Raw genomic sequence first — 21932 nt, 5'->3', positions numbered from 1 at the left:
TTGCTCGTTCTCACTCATTATTGCTCGTTCTCCCTCATTATTGCTCGTTCTCCCTCATTATTGCTCGTTCTCACTCATTATTGCTCGTGCTCACTCATTATTGCTCGTTCTCACTCATTATTGCTCGTTCTCCCTCATTATCGCTCGTTCTCACTCATTATCGCTCGTTCTCACTCATTATTGCTCGTTCTCCCTCATTATTGCTCGTTCTCCCTCATTATTGCTCGTTCTCACTCATTATTGCTCGTTCTCACTCATTATTGCTCGTTCTCACTCATTATTGCTCGTTCTCACTCATTATTGCTCGTTCTCACTCATTATTGCTCGTTCTCCCTCATTATTGCTCGTTCTCACTCATTATTGCTCGTTCTCACTCATAATTATTGCTCGTTCTCACTCATAATTATTGCTCGTTCTCACTCATAATTATTGCTCGTTCTCAGTCTAATTTTGTTACAGCCGATTGTTAATCAGTGGGTGAACAATGGCGGATCAATGGAGGAAGAGACATTCACTGACAGAGAGAAAAGGAAACGTTTTACGATTTGATTTATTTTCAAATATTTACAGTGAAACTTATCGATAGGAAACAAAAAGGGACAAGAAGTAGAAACTTAGCTTATCCGACGCCTTATTACAATTACAACAAATAAACACTACATGGGCGCAGCACACATTTACGGGGGAGTGGAGGGGAAAACGAACGTTGGAAACCTGTCACAGTGTGAGGACAAAGGCCACGATGGTCCAGATGCCTCTCCTCGCGACGGCCTTTGTCTCAACTCCACCAACGAACACCTGGCCGGCAAACGGCAGTCTCCAACACGAGCAGGTAATGGCGATCCCAGCACGGACAGGCAGGTGAAGGTCGATCGTCAGCAACAACATAATCTTTTCCTTCTTCCTCTTCTTCATCTCCCCTTTCTCGTTTAAATCTCCTTCCTGTAATTGAAGTCATGCATGCATAATACTCCTCCTTCCTCTCCTCCATCTCTTCTTCAACTCATCCCTTACTACCCTTGATCCATTTCCCCATAGAATATCAAACATACAGTGCATTCAGAAAGTATTCAGACCCCTTCACTTTTTTCACATTTTGTTATGTTGCAGCCTTCTGCTGAAATCGTTTAAATTCATTTTTTCCCTCATCAATCCACACTCAATACCCCATAATGACAAAGAGAAAACAGGATTTTAGAAAGTTTTGCAAATTTATTAAAAAGAAAAAACTGAAATATCACATTGACATAAGTATTCATACCCTTTGCTATGACACTTAAAATTTAGCTCAGGTGCCTCCCATTTCTTTTGATCATCTTTGAGATGTTCCTACACCTTGATTGGAGTCCACTTGTGGTAAATGCAATTGATTGGACATGATTTGGAAAGGCATACACCTGTCTATATAAGGTCTCACAGCTGACAATGCATATCAGAGCAAAAACCAAGCCATGAGGTCGAAGGAACTGCCTGCAGAGCTCAGAGACAGGATTGTGTCGAGGCACAGATCTGGGGAAGCCTACAAAAAAATCTCTGCTGCATTGAAGGTTCCCAAGAGCACAGTGGCCTCCATAATTCCTAAATGGAGGAAGTTTGGAACAACCAGGACTCTTCCTAGAGCTGGCCGCCGGGCCAAACTGAGCAATCGGGGGAGAAGGGCCTTGGTAAGAGAGGTGACCAAGAACCCGATGGTCACTCTGGCTGAGCTCCAGAGATCCTGTGTGGAGATGGGAGAAACTTCCAGAAGGCCAACCATCACTGCAACACTCCACCGATCTGGGCTTTATGGCAGAGTGGCCAGACGGAAGCCTCTCCTCAGTGAAAGACACATGAAGGCCCGCTTGGAGTTTGCAAAAAAGCACCTAAAGGACTCTCAGACTGTGAGAAACAAGATTCTGTGGATCCCCCCATCATCCTGTTGTTAAATGGGTTTGTATTCCCCGGCTTTGTACATTTATCTTGTTTCCTTCCTTCTTTGTCATAAAAACTACAGCGAAGTTGTCATACAAATTTTCATTCTTGAAATCGCGTATTTGTGGTTTCTCATTGTGCTTCCACACATGTTATCCGCACCAAGCAAGCAATATTCTCTTTTATGAGACCGATTTAAATCATGTAGGTTTTGTAGGTTTCTTGAAAAAGACCAATTATCCCCTAAATCAAGCATATCATACCCCATTTATCTATTCTCATCTAAACGACATGTCCTTCTTTGTAAAATTCAATACCAATCAAATAATTGAGTTTCATGAGGTAATGTGTATGGTTTGTATGACAGGGTGTTGTGCTTGTAAATTATATACGTTTGATAAAATGTGCCATTTTCATTAAGTATATATTGTTGCGGTTGTGCCATAAAGGCAAACCCCCTATAGTTCGTTGCACGACAACATGTAGCCTGCAGAAGACAGTTATGTCTTATTGAATGTAAAGATTAGCCCTTTCCCATTGTGTAGTAATAAAGACCAAATATGCGTTGAGTTAGGCAGGATGTCAAGCTTTCGTTTCTGGGAGAAGCCATTACTAATGTGCAGGAAGGCGTGGCCAGAAGCACAGGCCCACGTGACCAGTGAGGAGGCGGGAACACCTTGCCAGGATGCGACAAGCCTCCGCCAATGGGAGGCTCTGGGACATTTTGAAGGGCGTGGGCGGGTCTGATAACAGCCCACGCGGAGCGCATTATCATTCTCTTGGCTTTGGATTTTCGCTGTGCTACGACCTCCTGTTCTCCCTTTGCCTCGTGAACGACACGATTCTCTTTTGCCGAGGATTTCGCTGTGCACAGGACGACCTCCTGCTCTGTTCGATCTTGCCTTGCCTCGGATTTTGCCACGTGGACGACACCCTGCTCTGGACTCTCTTGTTTTAGCTCCAAGGACACGTGTTTTGGCCTTCGTTCTTCGTCGACGCCAATCGCTTCTGTGCCGATCTTTTGCGCCATCTGGCTGACCTGCAAGCTTGTCCAACTGTGCTGAAGTTCGTCCGTAACAACTTCGAGGCCGCGGTTCGTCCTTCGGACCTTACCTCATCCAGGCTGCACGTCCGGAGCCGCGTACACCAGACCACGTGGTCACCAGCGAGGCAATTCCAGCACGTACATTGGTACACCCTTAACCAGTGTTCTTTTTCCGTGTGTGTGTGTGTGTGTGTGTGTGTGTGTGTGTGTGTGTGTGTGTGTGTGTGTGTGTCAGAGTGTGAAGGCGCCAATTCGGGGTTATTATTAGGTGATAATTGATAAGCTGAATCTTCGTCTCTGTTTCTCTGTGCCTTCTAAATAAAAGGCTGTTACATTTTGTTGTTACTTTCCAACCTGTTCGGTACGTCTTTTCTCCATTGGCCTAGCATCATCCGGGACCGCATTTGGCTAGACTCAGGTCCATAAATCTCGTGGGGTAACGCCACTTTCCACACCGTGCAAATCCGCTCGACACGCAATTGAATAAGGTGTGTGAAAGCGAGGGTTCGATCGCGCGGTTCTTCGGCACGCGCGTGCACCTTGATCTGTGCACCTTGAAGGTATTCGTGATTCTCCGGTATTAACCGAGGGGAATCACGCAAAAAAATTGTTGTGGAAGAAGGGGGTTTTGAACCCGGCCCCCGCAACAAATTGTTGTAAAGGAGTGGGATAATTTGAACCACCGCAACAAATTGTTGTTAGGAGTAGGGATTCGTACCTCCTCGCACTGCAACAATATATATTCTGTCAAATCCTTTAACCTCACCAAGTCATTTGTATCTGTAGGGCTTGTATAACTGATTAACAAATAAACAATTTTCATAGTAATATTTTTGTTAAACTATATTTGTGTCATTCAGCATTTGCCTTTGTAAAACAATTTGACAAATCATTATCCAACTCTTGGGATACGCCAAAGGTAGACCCATCCTTTCCGACATAGGTCATTTATCTTAGATTTAGAATTACATTAAAATCCTGATTATTGTTGAGTTGAAATAATACATATTGTTACAGATCGCGGATTAAGATGTTAGTTACCGAGCGGTTTGGTATTGCCGCGACCTAACAGGATCCCTGGCTCACCCGATTCACCCAGGACTTTGGCCGTATCGCACCACAGCTGCTCAATGAGGGAAAAGACAAAAACGACGCAATGTAAAGAGGAAAACGAAGGCCAAGAAAGGTTTGGAAATACGACTGAATTTATTGACTATTTACACACAAGCAAAAAGGAACAATCAAGTTTATTTACAACACATAAGACGCAGGTGACACAGTGCAAATTTTAGCTTACCTACAGACTTAATTAAATACCCAGGGACAGAACAAACAAAACAAACTCACGTATACAAGAAGGGTGGAAAGGCAGGAGGTGGATGGTTGGAGGGAGAGGGAGGTCCAAGGGGGTCCCGCAGCACCACCGGCGCGTTTAGCAGCCGCCGTTCCTCTTCGGCCCTGCTCCAAACCGCCGTTCAGGCCCCCTTTGGCTGTTGGGTGCTCTTGCTGCTGCGGCCTCCGTCCGCTGCGTTCCCAGGACTTGTCTGGTCCAAACCCTCAACTCTTTCTTGTTTCTCTCACTCCTCACCACCGACTCCGCACCGCAACCAACTGACCACCGACTCCTTACCAACGCAACCGACTCAGACCAACTCAGACCAACTCCTTGCGACCAACTCCTTGTGCATCCCTGACCAACTCCTTGCGACCAACTCCTTGTGCATCCCTGACCAACTCCTTGTGCATCCCTGACCAACTCCTCGTGACCACTTCCGTTTTGCGCCTTTTATAGCGCCTCCAGCGATTACGCCCCCGGCGTTTTGGACACGCCCATCGGGGTGCTCACCTCGGCCCTGGTTGGTCGCATGACCCTCGGGCTCCGCCTTGGATGACGACGGGCGGGCACGCCCCTCCTCCCCTCTGACGAGGTGGAGACACGCCTTTCTTCTCCGACTCAAAGCACATGGTCAATGGCGGTTATTGGAGGGGAGGTGATTGGGAATCGAGGGCTCAGCAGTGACGAGAGGGGATGTAATATGGAAATGGAGGTTTTGGGGATGGGAAGGAAAGGGAATCTATTCTCTTTCACTGGTGCAATGGAGTATTTCAATTAATGGAAGACACAGCCTTACACTAATACATATAATAAGGATATAACTGTCAAAAAAGATATATCGTGTCCTGCATGTATGTTTTATGGACTAACTACGGGAACGCCCTTTGACCTTTATACAACCACAAACGGAGGGAGGAGGGGTGATATTTTACAACAACCTTTTACAACAACCTTTTACAACAACGTTTTACCACAACAATAAAATTAAAAAAAACATTCTCATATCCACAACAATATAAACATAATTGATCGCAACAATTAGTATTAAAATCTTGGATTTGAAATGTCAAATCAATTCTTTCAGATCCTTTTTTCTGAATTGTATTAACATTAATCATACAAGGCTTTTGTTTTTGAATATATCATTTTCGTTCATCAAGATTGATTTGATTAATATTGTTACGGATCTCGGACGTCGGCTCTCCCCTTATCAAGGGTGGTTTAATCCCCTTGTCCTTTTATCTGGCCGACCCGAGTCCTGGAAGTTATAACGTTCCTTCCGGTCGGTGGTAAATAGGGTTGTTGGTCGAGTCTTAGTCCAATTACCTAAGTACTACCACCGGCCGTAAAGCAAAGAGATAACTCCCGCCCGAACCACGGCGTTAGTGGACACGCCGAGTGAAGCGAGCCGTGATTCGGGCCGTTAGCAAGGACTAAACCCGATTCTGAGCGGTTTCTAATCGTGCCACGTTTACCCAATTAGAGAAAAGACGGATGCAATTGTTACGGATCTGGGGGATGGCTCTCCCGTTAGCAAGGGGGGGGGGTTAATCCCCTTGTCCTGTTAAGCTGGCCATCTCCGCCGGTCCTGGTACTTGTAACGCTCCTTTGCGAGGTGGGATTGATCAGGGTTATTGGTCAAGGTGTTCTCCCGAATACCTTCACCAATCCCTCCGCAAAACAGGGAGACAAGTACCGCTCGAACCCCGGTTTTAGATGTTCTCGTTGCCGAGCTGTTTTAGCAACACGACGTTCGAGCCATTAACAAAGACTAAACCCGATTCTGAGCTTTGGCCAAATCGTGCCACAGGTGTTCAATGATGGAAAAGACAAGGACGATCGGATGAGGAAGAAGAAGAAGGCAAAGGTAGGAAGAACAGAGATTTATTAATTATTTACACAACCACAATCAAAGAGAAAAAAAAGATAAGAAATGGAATTTACAGAGAAAGATGGACACAGAGCAACTTCTACTTATACAAACTTAACTTAAAACCCCAGACAACACAGAGGACAGACGACGAGCAGACTCGCACGAATGGGGAATGAAGGCAGGAACGAATGGCTGGAAGGAGAGGGAGGTTCAACTGGACGCAGGCTGGAGCTTGATCCCGCACGGGACGTCGGGGCTGGAAGTGGGCGGCCACCGACTCCACCGCAATTTGGTTCCCGCGTAGCAGCGCGTCAAAGCTGCGCGCGTGCAGGGCTGGTTGGAAACACTGTCTCCCTCACTCGTACTCCCGCAGGTTGCACGTCTCTCTTCACAGAACTCTCCTCCGAAGTGCTTGGTTCGTGCTCCCTCACTTATCTGACTCCCTCAATCATCTCTCTAAGCAGTCCCTCCGCCACCCTTTTATTGCTTTTCCCGAGATCAAGCCGCGGGTTAAGAGGGCACGCCTACCGGGTCGCTCTCCGCAGTGCCGATTGGTGGGCACGGGCTCTTCCTGGCTCCGCCCATGATGACGAGGGGCGGGCCATGCCCTTCTTCTCCGAGCTGACCACGCCGTAATGGAGGCAAATGCAGTTGGCAATAAAGCAGTCGGAAATGGAGGCTTTGGGGAATTTGAAAAGGGGATCTATCTTAATTTCATTTGATGCAACGCAAATGAACTAGTGGAAAAACAGAGCCTTATACTGACATAGAATAAAGAGATAACTATTTAGAAGGTCCTATGATTTTCTACGTGTATGCGATGGACTATCTAAAGGGACGACCTTTGACCTTTACAATTAATGGAGGTATTTACAAGGAATTATTACATTATTTACAGAGGGTGATATTTACAAAGACAGGATTCTCAAATCCGCAACATGGCACCCTTCTTCCCTCCAGGCACGTCCCGGGCCTATAAAACTTTACCTAATGTGACACGCAGGTGTAGTTTCCCTCTACAATTAACCTGACCCTGAGTGCGACAGTTTTCAAACACAAATAAATATGTCCCGCTATTTGCGTTGCACCCTGCCTGACAGATTCACGCCCACAGTTAACCGAATTACGGAATGGTTTTCAAACTACACATTTACGGTGGGGAGCATTATTTACAAGTGACGTTAATTGTATTTACACTGCAACCCGCGACCTGTTATTTTTATTTTTAGGAAACCAAAAAAAAGAAAATTCCTGTGGGAGGGAGGAGACAGCATGCACTGCATCGACGCACCAGCACCAATAAACACTAAAGCACCATAAAGCACCAATCAAAGAGCACAGTCACACACCAACCAGTGCACAGTCATCACAATAATAAAACAAACATACTGATTGGTGGTCTGGATCTTCTCAGCTCCTGCTCTGCTGGCCGATGTTCTTCCTGATGTTGTCTTTCTTGTTCTTCTTGCTTGCTGCCTATTTGCAAAGATAAAAAGGCACACAATGCGTCCATCTTTTTATTTATGGCCAACAGGGGCCGACTATGGGTGGTTCACCTGTATGGCTTGGTGCCACCTCACCGAGGTCCGCAAGCAAGATCTTCCTCTGGCCAACCTGGCCGGTCCCAGCAGAGGGACCATGCCCCAACCTGTGGGGTCCATGAGTGGTGCTCGGCCACAGACATTTGGTCCATATGGTGGTGTTCGGACACAACAACGTGGTCCATAAAGTGGTGCGTGGATGCAGGCAGCTAGTTGCAGGGATTCGGGCACACAGACGCGGCCTCCCGCACGCTCCCCCTTAGTGCCCAGAGAGCACGATCCATGGGTCGGGGAAGGAAGACAAAGCCGCAGAGTTAGCGAGGGCAAGGGCGCAAGGGTACACATCAAAACAGGTAATGCAGAACGAGGTGCGCATGGAGAGCGAAGAGAGAAAGTTCGTCCCCACCATATGCAACCCCCCCCACCCACCCCCCCCCCCCCCTGTCACCTACTCTACCCTTGCCCTGACCCCATATTTACAAACAATTTACAATTCGTCTCTAGCGTCACGTCTTCCCCATATCTCCTATACCAAATTCGTCCCAATCCCAATGTCTAACCAAATTTACCATCACCAATTCATCATCAATCCTCATAAGGAGGGAGAGATGGAACAAACTGCACAATGTCACACCCACGTCATGATGCGTCTCACAATCCCAAAACATCTGCACAAAAATAATTAAAACATGGCATGGTGTGGAGTTTTGTCACCTCAGGTGAGTGGATGCAGATGGTGCGAGGAGATTTCAATCCTATCTACCTTCTAAATGACTTTAACACACTTTACACTACCTGGGGTCTTTCCCTGCCAATTCATTGGCTATCTTACTCTATGTGATTCTAAAAACCAATTCCCATTGACGAAACTGTGGTGCTCATCAATTTGGGGTCTCACTCCCCCGATTCAACTCCCTGTGCCTTTGCACAATTTCAGGACTGGGTCGTGTGGCTCCCCTAACAGGTCTACTTATCTGTGCGCCTCCGCCACTGAAGTTGCCACCCGAGCTTACCTAGCTCCTCACCCTGCCTATCTACCTGGGGAAGGCCCTCCTTCGCGCTTACCCCCTCGGTGCCCTCGCTGGCACTGGGCTACCCGGGTCCTTCCTCTGGATCCTCAGGCCCCATTGAACTCTAACTGGCTCCCAGAGCCTACCTGCGGCCTCACCTGGCCGACAGACTACCAGTGGCGGAGCGCTCAACCAACCATCCCTCCAACAGGCCACACGCCCAGCCATTTCCACATCACTAATGCACCCATCCAAACACCATTCTTCCACACGCACCACAGATGCCAATATCCAACCACAATTTACCTATACCCTCTACCTAACTCTTAAACTACCCTCCCCGGGTATTCGTGATAGGGGTCCATCCTTCCCATACACTCCCTTCGCACCAACCACTCCACTCCACATTTTCCACCATACTCACTCCACACCATCCATTCCATACTCCATGTATTCCATACCAGCTATTCCACACAACCATCCTCACCTGGATTTGCACACCTGTGCCCACACACCTGGTGCCACCTGCACCCTCCTTCCTCCCAGGCTTCTTCATTCATTCAATACAATGCACAATCACAATTATTCCTCATACACTGCTCCATACACTTCCACGCTCAATACAACCCACAATCGCACTTTTCACCATACACTTCTAACTCTCCAAACCATTGCCTCAGGCACCCAAATGCTCCCACGCTCATACACACATCTCTCCCGAGCATTTCCCCTCAATTCCTCATTTGCTCAGCATGCTCACCCGCAAAAAAAAAACTTCCATACCAATCCTCATTCAATACTCTCACCAGCACGCACAACTGCATCATCTGTCCTACATCATCTGGTATCCTTCTAACTTGGTGCTCCCCGTCTTCCCTTTAAACTAAGCACATACCACGTCATTAACAACCATTCTAACCTCTACGTCCCCGACTACCTGTACAATGTGCTACTTACCTCTACCGTTACCTATGGTCATTTTTCTAGATCCCTATACATTATTCAAACCCTCCCTCGGCGAGCTTACACTGCCATAACCCCATAACTAGTGCTGCATGTGCCCCGGGGATGTGAGGGATGGTGGATTTGCCATCCCTCCACCTCGGGCGTCTCCCATTATCAATTTTGCCCATCAAATTCTGATTCTTGCCAATCCAAAATTTGCCAATCACCTGCCAATCATATTTGCCAATCATCTTACCCATCAAATTTTGCCAATCACCAATTCCCTATCCCTACCAAATGTCCATTATTCTGAGCCTCGGTGCGTCTTTACATTTCCAAAGCTCGGCTTTGCCAAGCCGAGCTATGAACGCGGGTGGTTTGTTTCCTGCAGTTGGATCCGTCCGGCACTCGGTTCAGGGAAGGTTTACTCGGGCCGAGATTCCAAGGTCCACCTCGGCGCAGAGCCGTCCTGTCTCCCACCCGGTGCCCCAACCTCGCCCGGACGGAACGCCGCAACCACAAGGGGGCGCCGTGCCGTCCCTTCTTACCTTCCCTCGCACCGGGCCGCCCGCTCCGCTTAGCGGAGCACGGACGCGACCATGCAGGGCGAGGTCCGGCGGGGATCGCGCACGGCGGTTCCTTTGAAACCGCTGTGATTACGATCCCCGCTGGTTCCCGCAGCACCCAAAGCCCGGCACGAACCGAAGGCTCGCGTCGGCTAAAAGTCGGTCTAACCGCTGCTCCGTTTAACGTCGATGCTTCACTTGCCTTATTCACACATCCAGGTGTGTCCATACACGCCGTTATTGCACCTTCTCTTACACACCACCCAGGTACACTCATTCCGCTCACAGACTTCGCCACACACCTGACCACTGCACACCTTGGCACACACTCGTCGTTCGCACACCTCATCAACACACCGCTTCGCGCCCACTCCTCGGTCACATCCTCTGTGACAACCATGGGTGTGCACTCTTCTGCACACCCGATCACGCGCTTCAATGTGCCCTCTCGCACCACCACCAACTCAGGTGTACATTCCTGCATGCGCTCAACCATTCCAGGTGTGCATTCTTCCCTTCCAAGTGTGCATCCCTTCTCTCCTGCCACAACCAACCCGTACTCCGTGTCACTCTCACCACCACACTCCGTCGTGCATTCCTGCTCACTCTCGACAGCACACTCACTCCTCGGTGTGTACTCTTGCTCACCAATACACACCTCCGTTCCACACCTTTCTCGCACCGCTGTCGCACTCTCTCCCGGTACATACTCCGTACCACTCATGGGGGTGCATTCTTGCACACACCCGATCACCGCCACACACGCTGGCTCACAAATACCTTCCGCATTCCCCAAAGTCGGACATCCTTGCACACCTCCTCTTTCCACACACTCTATTGTACCTGTCGCACACCTTACCAGCGGCCTCTCACGAACACCCGGGTCCAAACCAACACCCAAGCTCACTGAATCTCCCCTCACACCATATACATTTCCGATTATATCGCCACTCACCTCGGCACCTCGTCTTCGCTCCTCCTCCGCCACCTGCAAACTCTTTATTTGGTCAGTAAGCACATCATCACGATTTGAGCACAGACCTTGTACATAATCCATCACTTCCTCCTTTATCTCTCTCTTAGTTTCCCTCCGTCTCTTCTTAATTTCACTTACCCCCTCTTCCACATCCTCTAATTTTTGCTTTACCTCTTTTATTTCCCGGTGCGCCTCCTCAATTTCTTCCTCTAAGGCCACCTTGGTCGTCTCTATGTGCGTTCTTACTTCCCGTTCTTTTGTCTCCATTGCCTCTGTCACCTCGTCCAACCTCTTTGTCATCCTCTTGTGTACCATCTGACATTCCCTCTTTGTCGCTATAAGTTCCTTTTTTATCTCTTTCTGTGTCGCCTTCAACCCCCCGATTACCGCCGTATTCTTCTCCACTTGCTCCCCTAATTCCTTTTGTCCCACTGTCAGCTGCTCTACTCCCTGCGCCAGGTCTTCTATACCCCCCTGTAACCTAGCCGTACTAGTCCTCACCTCTTTCTCAATGCGCTCCTCACCCCGCTTCACCTCTTCACGTACCCCCGCGACCTCTTCGCCCACACCTCGCCTTATCTCCTCCCCCATCTCTCCCATCTCTTTGGTAGATGCCGCCCTCATCTGTTCCAAATCATTCCTCTTCTTCTATACCCCCCTGTAACCAGGTCTTCTATACCCCCCCTGTAACCTAGCCGTACTATTCCTCACCTCTTTCTCAATGCGCTCCTCACCCCGCTTCACCTCTTCGCGTACCCCCGCGACCTCTTCGCCCACACCTCGCCTTATCTCCTCCCCCATCTCTCCCATCTCTTTGGTAGATGCCGCCCTCATCTGTTCCAAATCATTCCTCTGGGCATCCAATTTACCTTCCAACCCGATTTTCACCTCCTCTATCTGATTCCCCATCTGTTTAATTTCCCGGGCGGATTGCTCCCCTATTTACCTCAATTTGCCTTCCATGGTGTTTTCTAACCCCCCTAACCCATTCTTCACCCCTTCCATCTGGTTCTCCTGGGCAGCCATTCTATTTTCCAATCCCGTTAACCCCTCCTTCATTTCCCCAATTTGATTACTCATGTCCTCCAATTGGCCCCCTAATTTACCTTCTAGCCCTTCCAACCTGTTGTCTAACCCCTCAAATTTATTGTCTAACCCCTCGAATTTATTGTCTAACCCCTCAAATTTGGCTTCTAGCCCCCCGATTTTGCTGTCGAGCCCCCCGATTTGATTTCCCATATTACTTAACTCGTCTCTCAATCCCCCAATTTGATTGCCCAACCGTTCACTTGTACCCCTCGCTTCGTCCCTCATTGCTCCCATTTGGCCTCCCAATCGCTCAATTTGGCTTCCCATACTCATTTGTAGGGCTGCCTGCAGCTGCGCAATGAGGGCCTGCTTGTCAATCGCTCCCACTTGCGCGGCTACCGCGGCGCCGCCATTTTGTGCGCCTGAAACCTCGTGCGCGAGGCCGCCATCTTGTGCGCCTGAAACCTCCGCAACCCAATGCGTATTGCGCTCCTCCATTATTACTCCCACTGCCTCCCCGGGATCCTGGGTCGATTCTACCCCCTCTAACTCCCCTACCGGCATCCGGTCGCCTTGATCATCCATGGCACGATTTAAATTTAGGATGTTAAACAATTTCGGCCGCTCCAAATTTTGAGTGCGTTAAGCGTACTTCGGGTCCGTATCTCACTCCCCGACACCAATTGTTACGGATCTGGGGGACGGCTCTCCCGTTAGCAAGGGGGGGTTAATCCCCTTGTCCTGTTAAGCTGGCCGTCTCCACCGGTCCTGGTACTTGTAACGCTCCTTTGTGAGGTGGGATTGATCAGGGTTATTGGTCAAGATGATCTCCCAAATACCTTCACCAATCCCTCCGCAAAACAGGGAGACAAGCACCGCTCGAACCCCGGTTTTAGATGTTCTCGTTGCCGAGCGGTTTTAGCAACACGACGTTCGAGCCATTAACAAAGACTAAACCCGATTCTGAGCGTTGGCCAAATCGTGCCACAGGTGTTCAATGATGGAAAAGACAAGGACGATCGGACGAGGAAGAAGAAGAAGGCAAAGGTAGGAAGAACAGAGATTTATTAATTATTTACACAACCACAATCAAAGAGAAGAAAAGATAAGAAATGTAATTTACAGGGAAAGATGGACACAGAGCAACTTATACTCATACAAACTTAATTTAAAACCCCAGACAACACAGAGGACAGACGACGAGCAGACTCACACGAATGGGGAATGAAGGCAGGAACGAATGGCTGGAAGGAGAGGAAGGTTCAGCTGGACGCAGGCTGGAGCTTGATCCCGCACGGGACGTCGGGGCTGGAAGTGGGCGGCCACCGACTCCACCACAATCTGGTTCCCACGTAGCAGCGTGTCAAAGCTGCGCGTAAAAAGCTGCATGTCAAAGCTGCGCACGCGCAGGGGCTGGTTGGAAACAGCGTCTCCCTCACTCGTACTCCCGCAGGTTGCGCGTCTCTCTTCACAGAACTCTGGTCACCTCTCCACAGAACTCTCCTGTGAAGTGCTTGGTTCGTGCTCCCTCACTTATCTGACTCCCTCAATCATCTCTCTAAGCAGTCCCTCCGCCACCCTTTTATTGCTTTTCCCGAGATCAAGCCACGGGTTAAGAGGGCACGCCTACCGGGTCGCTCTCCGCAGTGCCGATTGGTGGGCACGGGCTCTTCCTGGCTCCGCCCATGATGACATGGGGCAGGCCACGCCCTTCTTCTCCGAGCTGACCACGCCGTAATGGAGGCAAATGCAGTTGGCAATAATGCAGTCGGAAATGGAGGCTTTGGGGAATTTGAAAAGGGGATCTATCTTATTTCATTTGATGCAACGCAAATTAACTAGTGGAAAAACAGAGCCTTATACTGACATAGAATAAAGAGATAACTATTTATAAGGTCCTATGATTTTCTACGTGTATGCGATGGACGAGCTAAAGGGACGACGTTTGACCTTTACAATTAATGGAGGTATTTACAAGGAATTATTACATTATTTACAGAGGGTGATATTTACAAAGACAGGATTCTCAAATCCGCAACATGGCACCCTTCTTCCCTCCAGGCACGTCCCGGGCCTATAAAACTTTACCTAATGTGACACGCAGGTGTAGTTTCCCTCTACAATTAACCTGACCCTGAGTGCGACAGTTTTCAAACACAAATAAATATGTCCCGCTATTTGCGTTGCACCCTGCCTGACAGATTCACGCCCACAGTTAACCGAATTACAGAATGGTTTTCAAACTACACATTTACGGTGGGGAGCATTATTTACAAGTGACGTTAATTGTATTTACACTGCAACCCGCGACCTGTTATTTTTATTTTTAGGAAACCAAAAAAAAGAAAATTCCTGTGGGAGGGAGGAGACAGCATGCACTGCATCGACGCACCAGCACCAATAAACACTAAAGCACCATAAAGCACCAATCAAAGAGCACAGTCACACACCAACCAGTGCACAGTCATCACAATAATAAAACAAACATACTGATTGGTGGTCTGGATCTTCTCAGCTCCTGCTCTGCTGGCCGATGTTCTTCCTGATGTTGTCTTTCTTGTTCTTCTTGCTTGCTGCCTATTTGCAAAGATAAAAAGGCACACAATGCGTCCATCTTTTTATTTATGGCCAACAGGGGCCGACTATGGGTGGTTCACCTGTATGGCTTGGTGCCACCTCACCGAGGTCCGCAAGCAAGATCTTCCTCTGGCCAACCTGGCCGGTCCCAGCAGAGGGACCATGCCCCAACCTGTGGGGTCCATGAGTGGTGCTCGGCCACAGACATTTGGTCCATATGGTGGTGTTCGGACACAACAACGTGGTCCATAAAGTGGTGCGTGGATGCAGGCAGCTAGTTGCAGGGATTCGGGCACACAGACGCGGCCTCCCGCACGCTCCCCCTCAGTGCCCAGAGAGCACGATCCATGGGTCGGGGAAGGAAGACAAAGCCGCAGAGTTAGCGAGGGCAAGGGCGCAAGGGTACACATCAAAACAGGTAATGCAGAACGAGGTGCGCATGGAGAGCGAAGAGAGAAAGTTCGCCCCTACCATATGCAACCCCCCCCCACCCACCCCCCGTCACCTACTCTACCCTTGCCCTGACCCCATATTTACAAACAATTTACAATTCGTCTCTAGCGTCACGTCTTCCCCATATCTCCTATACCAAATTCGTCCCAATCCCAATGTCTAACCAAATTTACCATCACCAATTCATCATCAATCCTCATAAGGAGGGAGAGATGGAACAAACTGCACAATGTCACACCCACGTCATGATGCGTCTCACAATCCCAAAACATCTGCACAAAAATAATTAAAACATGGCATGGTGTGGAGTTTTGTCACCTCAGGTGAGTGGATGCAGATGGTGCGAGGAGATTTCAATCCTATCTACCTTCTAAATGACTTTAACACACTTTACACTACCTGGGGTCTTTCCCTGCCAATTCATTGGCTATCTTACTCTATGTGATTCTAAAAACCAATTCCCATTGACGAAACTGTGGTGCTCATCAATTTGGGGTCTCACTCCCCCGATTCAACTCCCTGTGCCTTTGCACAATTTCAGGACTGGGTCGTGTGGCTCCCCTAACAGGTCTACTTATCTGTGCGCCTCCGCCACTGAAGTTGCCACCCGAGCTTACCTAGCTCCTCACCCTGCCTATCTACCTGGGGAAGGCCCTCCTTCGCGCTTACCCCCTCGGTGCCCTCGCTGGCACTGGGCTACCCGGGTCCTTCCTCTGGATCCTCAGGCCCCATTGAACTCTAACTGGCTCCCAGAGCCTACCTGCGGCCTCACTTGGCCGACAGACTACCAGTGGCGGAGCGCTCAACCAACCATCCCTCCAACAGGCCACACGCCCAGCCATTTCCACATCACTAATGCACCCATCCAAACACCATTCTTCCACACGCACCACAGATGCCAATATCCAACCACAATTTACCTATACCCTCTACCTAACTCTTAAACTACCCTCCCCGGGTATTCGTGATCGGGGTCCATCCTTCCCATACACTCCCTTCGCACCAACCACTCCACTCCACATTTTCCACCATACTCACTCCACACCATCCATTCCATACTCCATGTATTCCATACCAGCTATTCCACACAACCATCCTCACCTGGATTTGCACACCTGTGCCCACACACCTGGTGCCACCTGCACCCTCCTTCCTCCCAGGCTTCTTCATTCATTCAATACAATGCACAATCACAATTATTCCTCATACACTGCTCCATACACTTCCACGCTCAATACAACCCACAATCGCACTTTTCACCATACACTTCTAACTCTCCAAACCATTGCCTCAGGCACCCAAATGCTCCCACGCTCATACACACATCTCTCCCGAGCATTTCCCCTCAATTCCTCATTTGCTCAGCATGCTCACCCGCAAAAAAAAAACTTCCATACCAATCCTCATTCAATACTCTCACCAGCACGCACAACTGCATCATCTGTCCTACCTGGTATCCTTCTAACTTGGTGCTCCCCGTCTTCCCTTTAAACTAAGCACATACCACGTCATTAACAACCATTCTAACCTCTACGTCCCCGACTACCTGTACAATGTGCTACTTACCTCTACCGTTACCTATGGTCATTTTTCTAGATCCCTATACATTATTCAAACCCTCCCTCGGCGAGCTTACACTGCCATAACCCCATAACTAGTGCTGCATGTGCCCCGGGGATGTGAGGGATGGTGGATTTGCCATCCCTCCACCTCGGGCGTCTCCCATTATCAATTTTGCCCATCAAATTCTGATTCTTGCCAATCCAAAATTTGCCAATCACCTGCCAATCATATTTGCCAATCATCTTACCCATCAAATTTTGCCAATCACCAATTCCCTATCCCTACCAAATGTCCATTATTCTGAGCCTCGGTGCGTCTTTACATTTCCAAAGCTCGGCTTCGCCAAGCCGAGCTATGAACGCGGGTGGTTTGTTTCCTGCAGTTGGATCCGTCCGGCACTCGGTTCAGGGAAGGTTTACTCGGGCCGAGATTCCAAGGTCCACCTCGGCGCAGAGCCGTCCTGTCTCCCACCCGGTGCCCCAACCTCGCCCGGACGGAACGCCGCAACCACAAGGGGGCGCCGTGCCGTCCCTTCTTACCTTCCCTCTCACCGGGCCGCCCGCTCCGCTTAGCGGAGCACGGACGCGACCGTGCAGGGCGAGGTCCGGCGGGGATCGCGCACGGCGGTTCCTTTGAAACCGCTGTGATTACGATCCCCGCTGGTTCCCGCAGCACCCAAAGCCCGGCACGAACCGAAAGCTCGCGTCGGCTAAAAGTCGGTCTAACCGCTGCTCCGTTTAACGTCGATGCTTCACTTGCCTTATTCACACATCCAGGTGTGTCCATACACGCCGTTATTGCACCTTCTCTTACACACCACCCAGGTACACTCATTCCGCTCACAGACTTCGCCACACACCTGACCACTGCACACCTTGGCACACACTCGTCGTTCGCACACCTCATCAACACACCGCTTCGCGCCCACTCCTCGGTCACATCCTCTGTGACAACCATGGGTGTGCACTCTTCTGCACACCCGATCACGCGCTTCAATGTGCCCTCTCGCACCACCACCAACTCAGGTGTACATTCCTGCATGCGCTCAACCATTCCAGGTGTGCATTCTTCCCTTCCAAGTGTGCATCCCTTCTCTCCTGCCACAACCAACCCGTACTCCGTGTCACTCTCACCACCACACTCCGTCGTGCATTCCTGCTCACTCTCGACAGCACACTCACTCCTCGGTGTGTACTCTTGCTCACCAATACACACCTCCGTTCCACACCTTTCTCGCACCGCTGTCGCACTCTCTCCCGGTACATACTCCGTACCACTCATGGGGGTGCATTCTTGCACACACCCGATCACCGCCACACACGCTGGCTCACAAATACCTTCCGCATTCCCCAAAGTCGGACATCCTTGCACACCTCCTCTTTCCACACACTCTATTGTACCTGTCGCACACCTTACCAGCGGCCTCTCACGAACACCCGGGTCCAAACCAACACCCAAGCTCACTGAATCTCCCCTCACACCATATACATTTCCGATTATATCGCCACTCACCTCGGCACCTCGTCTTCGCTCCTCCTCCGCCACCTGCAAACTCTTTATTTGGTCAGTAAGCACATCATCACGATTTGAGCACAGACCTTGTACATAATCCATCACTTCCTCCTTTATCTCTCTCTTAGTTTCCCTCCGTCTCTTCTTAATTTCACTTACCCCCTCTTCCACATCCTCAAATTTTTGCTTTACCTCTTTTATTTCCCGGTGCGCCTCCTCAATTTCTTCCTCTAAGGCCACCTTGGTCGTCTCTATGTGCGTTCTTACTTCCCGTTCTTTTGTCTCCATTGCCTCTGTCACCTCGTCCAACCTCTTTGTCATCCTCTTGTGTACCATCTGACATTCCCTCTTTGTCGCTATAAGTTCCTTTTTTATCTCTTTCTGTGTCGCCTTCAACCCCCCGATTACCGCCGTATTCTTCTCCACTTGCTCCCCTAATTCCTTTTGTCCCACTGTCAGCTGCTCTACTCCCCGCGCCAGGTCTTCTATACCCCCCTGTAACCTAGCCGTACTATTCCTCACCTCTTTCTCAATGCGCTCCTCACCCCGCTTCACCTCTTCACGTACCCCCGCGACCTCTTCGCCCACACCTCGCCTTATCTCCTCCCCCATCTCTCCCATCTCTTTGGTAGATGCCGCCCTCATCTGTTCCAAATCATTCCTCTTCTTCTATACCCCCCTGTAACCAGGTCTTCTATACCCCCCCTGTAACCTAGCCATACTATTCCTCACCTCTTTCTCAATGCGCTCCTCACCCCGCTTCACCTCTTCGCGTACCCCCGCGACCTCTTCGCCCACACCTCGCCTTATCTCCTCCCCCATCTCTCCCATCTCTTTGGTAGATGCCGCCCTCATCTGTTCCAAATCATTCCTCTGGGCATCCAATTTACCTTCCAACCCGATTTTCACCTCCTCTATCTGATTCCCCATCTGTTTAATTTCCCGGGCGGATTGCTCCCCTATTTACCTCAATTTGCCTTCCATGGTGTTTTCTAACCCCCCTAACCCATTCTTCACCCCTTCCATCTGGTTCTCCTGGGCAGCCATTCTATTTTCCAATCCCGTTAACCCCTCCTTCATTTCCCCAATTTGATTACTCATGTCCTCCAATTGGCCCCCTAATTTACCTTCTAGCCCTTCCAACCTGTTGTCTAACCCCTCAAATTTATTGTCTAACCCCTCAAATTTGGCTTCTAGCCCCCCGATTTTGCTGTCGAGCCCCCCGATTTGATTTCCCATATTACTTAACTCGTCTCTCAATCCCCCAATTTGATTGCCCAACCGTTCACTTGTACCCCTCGCTTCGTCCCTCATTGCTCCCATTTGGCCTCCCAATCGCTCAATTTGGCTTCCCATACTCATTTGTAGGGCTGCCTGCAGCTGCGCAATGAGGGCCTGCTTGTCAATCGCTCCCACTTGCGCGGCTACCGCGGCGCCGCCATTTTGTGCGCCTGAAACCTCGTGCGCGAGGCCGCCATCTTGTGCGCCTGAAACCTCCGCAACCCAATGCGTATTGCGCTCCTCCATTATTACTCCCACTGCCTCCCCGGGATCCTGGGTCGATTCTACCCCCTCTAACTCCCCTACCGGCATCCGGTCGCCTTGATCATCCATGGCACGATTTAAATTTAGGATGTTAAACAATTTCGGCCGCTCCAAATTTTGAGTGCGTTAAGCGCACTTCGGGTCCGTATCTCACTCCCCGACACCAATTGTTACGGATCTGGGGGACGGCTCTCCCGTTAGCAAGGGGGGGTTAATCCCCTTGTCCTGTTAAGCTGGCCGTCTCCACCGGTCCTGGTACTTGTAACGCTCCTTTGCGAGGTGGGATTGATCAGGGTTATTGGTCAAGGTGATCTCCCAAATACCTTCACCAATCCCTCCGCAAAACAGGGAGACAAGCACCGCTCGAACCCCGGTTTTAGATGTTCTCGTTGCCGAGCGGTTTTAGCAACACGACGTTCGAGCCATTAACAAAGACTAAACCCGATTCTGAGCGTTGGCCAAATCGTGCCACAGGTGTTCAATGATGGAAAAGACAAGGACGATCGGACGAGGAAGAAGAAGAAGGCAAAGGTAGGAAGAACAGAGATTTATTAATTATTTACACAACCACAATCAAAGAGAAGAAAAGATAAGAAATGTAATTTACAGGGAAAGATGGACACAGAGCAACTTATACTCATACAAACTTAACTTAAAACCCCAGACAACACTGAGGACAGACGACGAGCAGACTCACACGAATGGGGAATGAAGGCAGGAACGAATGGCTGGAAGGAGAGGAAGGTTCAGCTGGACGCAGGCTGGAGCTTGATCCCGCACGGGACGTCGGGGCTGGAAGTGGGCGGCCACCGACTCCACCGCAATCTGGTTCCCGCGTAGCAGCGTGTCAAAGCTGCGCGTAAAAAGCTGCATGTCAAAGCTGCGCACGCGCAGGGGCTGGTTGGAAACAGCGTCTCCCTCACTCGTACTCCCGCAGGTTGCGCGTCTCTCTTCACAGAACTCTGGTCACCTCTCCACAGAACTCTCCTGTGAAGTGCTTGGTTCGTGCTCCCTCACTTATCTGACTCCCTCAATCATCTCTCTAAGCAGTCCCTCCGCCACCCTTTTATTGCTTTTCCCGAGATCAAGCCACGGGTTAAGAGGGCACGCCTACCGGGTCGCTCTCCGCAGTGCCGATTGGTGGGCACGGGCTCTTCCTGGCTCCGCCCATGATGACATGGGGCAGGCCACGCCCTTCTTCTCCGAGCTGACCACGCCGTAATGGAGGCAAATGCAGTTGGCAATAATGCAGTCGGAAATGGAGGCTTTGGGGAATTTGAAAAGGGGATCTATCTTATTTCATTTGATGCAACGCAAATTAACTAGTGGAAAAACAGAGCCTTATACTGACATAGAATAAAGAGATAACTATTTATAAGGTCCTATGATTTTCTACGTGTATGCGATGGACGAGCTAAAGGGACGACGTTTGACCTTTACAATTAATGGAGGTATTTACAAGGAATTATTACATTATTTACAGAGGGTGATATTTACAAAGACAGGATTCTCAAATCCGCAACAATATATACTGTCAAATCCTTTAACCTCACCAAGTCATCTGTAGGGCTTGTATAACTGATTAACATATAAACAATTTTCATAGTAATATTTTTGTTAAACTATATTTGTGTCATTCAGCATTTGCCTTTGTAAAACAATTTGACAAATCATTATCCAACTCTTGGGATACGCCAAAGGTAGACCCATCCTTTCCGACATCGGTCATTTATCTTAGATTTAGAATTACATTAAAATCCTGATTATTGTTGAGTTGAAATAATACATATAAACATAATTGATCGCAACAATTAGTATTGAAATCTTGGATTTGAAATGTCAAATCAATTCTTTCAGATCCTTTTTTCTGAATTGTATTAACATTAATCATACAAGGCTTTTGTTTTTGAATATATCATTTTCGTTCATCAAGATTGATTTGATTAATATTGTTACGGATCTCGGACGTCGGCTCTCCCCTTATCAAGGGTGGTTTAATCCCCTTGTCCTTTTATCTGGCCGACCCGAGTCCTGGAAGTTATAACGTTCC

The sequence above is a fragment of the Myxine glutinosa genome, chromosome 3 (genome assembly GCF_964187855.1).
Source record: "Myxine glutinosa chromosome 3, kmMyxGlut1.1, whole genome shotgun sequence".
Lineage (NCBI taxonomy): Eukaryota > Metazoa > Chordata > Myxini > Myxiniformes > Myxinidae > Myxine > Myxine glutinosa.
The sequence above is the reverse complement of the archived record's forward strand: the minus strand, read 5'-3'. Positions refer to the sequence as shown.